Source organism: Otolemur garnettii, unplaced genomic scaffold (genome assembly GCF_000181295.1).
Source record: "Otolemur garnettii isolate 467f Iridium unplaced genomic scaffold, OtoGar3 scaffold00186, whole genome shotgun sequence".
Lineage (NCBI taxonomy): Eukaryota > Metazoa > Chordata > Mammalia > Primates > Galagidae > Otolemur > Otolemur garnettii.
The window spans coordinates 2,124,097-2,127,170 of NW_003852581.1; the positions used below are offsets into that span (position 1 = coordinate 2,124,097).

Sequence of the window (3,074 nt, forward strand, 5' to 3'; positions counted from 1 at the left end):
ACATATTTCTTAGAAGAAAAAAAGACAAAATATTTATATGTATGAATTAGTGTCTAAACAAGCTAAGATACATTTTCACCATTTGTATTTTTTTTTTTTTTTTTTTTGGAGACAGAGCCTCACTTTCTCACTCGTTGTAGAGTGCTGTGGCCTCATACCTCATGGTAACCTCAAACTCTTGGGTTCAAGAGAACCCCTTGCCTCAGCATCCTAAGTAGCTGGGACTACAGGTGCCCGCCACAATGCCTGGCTATTTTTTAGAGACAGGGTCTCACTCATGGTCTCAAACTCATGAGCTCAAGTGATCCACCCACTTCAGCCTCCCAGAGTGCTATGATTACAGGTGTGAGCCACTGTGCCAGACTGATTTTGTATTTTTTTAATTATTTTTAAATTATTTACTAAACATTATTGCAGATATCCTGCAATAATGGAAGAAGAAGAAGAGAAGAAACAGAAAAAAAATGGAAAATTGAAAAAAGTAACAATATAAATGAACCTGTGGAGAATAATAAAACAAAACTAACCTGGGTCCATGAGATTTTTCAAGGAATGTTCACCAATGAAACTCAATGCTTGAACCAAGAAAATCTTAGAAGCAAAAGTGAAGATTTTTCTTGAACTTTCAGTTCAGGTGGCACAGAATATATCCTTTAGCCACTGTCTAAGAGACTTTAGTAACACAGAAACACTATGTAGTGAACTAAATATTATTGTGAAACATACTACAACCAACAGGAGACCCAGAAAAGGATGATAGTAAAAAAGCTGCCAATGATTTTGGTTCTAAACCTAAAGTGGTTCAAGCACATTAAGCAGCTCCACAGGTATACTAAACTGTCTTATCAGGCAATCTTCCCTCTAAAACTTGATGCAGTGAACTTGGACCTGGGTGCTTTGGTCATTCACTGTACTAGGGATCCTAATCACAGGCATTATATTACTATTGTGAAATTTTGATTGATGATGACATTGGATAGAAAATACTGTAGATGTTCAATCTATTGGAGAATTCTATGGCCTGATGTCAGATATGTGTATTAAAAAATGAGGATCTGGATATATTTTATTCTATTAGTCAAGAGAAAAACTTAAACTGTGAGACTACTTCAAGCAGGAATATTATTCAAAGCACTATTACCTGGTTTCTCTGTAGACTTTCCTGTTCCACAATGCCCAACTGATGGTATTGATCCAGGTCTCAATGGTTGGCTGTGTTAACCTTTCTCTCTTTATTATTTTACATGCAACACTACTCTTATAGTTTTATTTCAATCTGAAGAAGAGTTAAATACAATCAGAATGTAGGAAGATTAAAAAGAATAGCAAGTGCTAATTTTAGGATTGGGTGAAAACTATGCCACTCCTTATGTCTGGTTGAATAGAATGACATTTCCTATGAATACATGTATTTTTGTCAGTGTTTCCAAACTTCTAAATGGCTTCCAGAATCTCCTTACAATACATTTCTTTAACTTGTGTCTGGAAGTATTCTTATTAGTTTTCAGCTTCTCTGCCTCTTTCTGATGCAAGGGAAGATATTTGGGTAGCTGTTCACCATTTAGGGCTGCAACTGTAGCTTTAAGATTGTGCAAGTGAAGAAACTTCAATACTAAAATCATCCTTCATGTGGAACAGGGTGAAGAGTAGCTGTTTGTGGTGTCTGTCAGAGGCTAGCATCTGCAATGAGTTGTGCTTGCCTATCTCTTAGAATTCCAGGGGCTGAGAAGGAATAGAGCTCAGGACACACAAAGCCAAGAAGAGTAAGTTTGGTGGATAGTGAAAGTAACCTCTTATCTTTTTGCCAAAACTAAGTTTCAGGAAAAAGCTCTATGAATTTTATTTTTAGTGACACTTTCCTTGTATAAGGCTCTTTGAGTTGTATTCTGTATCTGACACTGCTAAGCTTTTTAGTGTATCTTTCCAATCCTGGTGATGTTTCACAGTCAGTGGCTTAGAAGGCTGTCAAAATTCCCCTTAGCCAGTCAACACCAACATTTTTCTTTATTAGGAATAACAAAGGCAGTACACGTTTACAACCATCAACATATTGTTCAACTTAAGTTTAAAAATATTCCATCTCCTTACTGAGGCACTGATGAGTCCCAGGGCTAATACAGAATCTTCTCTAGAGGGAATACTAGAGTCAGGTGTATATGAAGGTGAGACCAAAGAAGACATAATCAAGGCTACCACTTTGCCCAGTTCAGATAGGTCCCATTCACATGTAGTCCACATAAATGGTAATTCCTGTGGTCATGTATCATACATCCTGCCCAGCTATAAGCAAGGGTCCTAGCTTCTGATTCTTTCCCATAATAACAGTGCCATTTCCTATTATTAACCAATAGAAACTTTAATGACACTCTTTCTGACATAAGTAGCCCATATATTAAGGAAAACAAGAGAATAAAATTCAGGTAGTAGTAAGTAAAGTAAAGTGGCTACAGTGGCTTGATCTTCTTGATCCATGCATGTAAAAAAATTTCCAATTGGGAAGATAATTTTCTTTTCCTCCAACTGACTCAGTAAATATCTTATTGTCTCCAAATGGACTGTGTTCCCATCTCCAAACCAATTATTGTGAAAATGTTAAGTTCTGGATAGCAAGGATCAAGTGGCATAAGTGTCCTCTTCTGGAGCTTGAAATGGACTCAGCTCCACTTCAAGTGCATAAACTGAGTAGAAGAGAGGATAGGTACTCCGAGAGAAACTATGGTACATTTTTGTTGTGAAGTGGTGAATGATTCCTCAGCAACAAAGATAATAGCAGCATTTTGATAATGGGGAATCATGTTGGGTTACATATTATATTTTATGAACATTTTAAAATTATGCATAAGATAATTAAATAATTATACAATTAATTAATTTTTGAGTGAGTACCTCATTCTGTTGCCCAGGCTGGTTTTGAATTTCTGGCCTCTGGTGATCTTTCCTCCTTGGCCTCCTAAAATGCTGGACTACAGGTGTGTGGCATTGCCCCCAGCCATATTTAATTTATATAAAATACTGTTTATTTCCTTCACAGCTTAAAATTCAAGGAATCTACTAATTTGCATTACTGTCTGTAG

The 3,074-nt window shown here is 36.5% G+C and overlaps 1 pseudogene; it reads left to right on the forward strand.

Moving 5' to 3' along the window:
- The first annotated feature begins 392 nt into the window (after positions 1 to 392).
- LOC100952889 lies at positions 393 to 1,102 on the forward strand (annotated as a pseudogene).
- Positions 1,103 to 3,074: the final 1,972 nt, after the last annotated feature.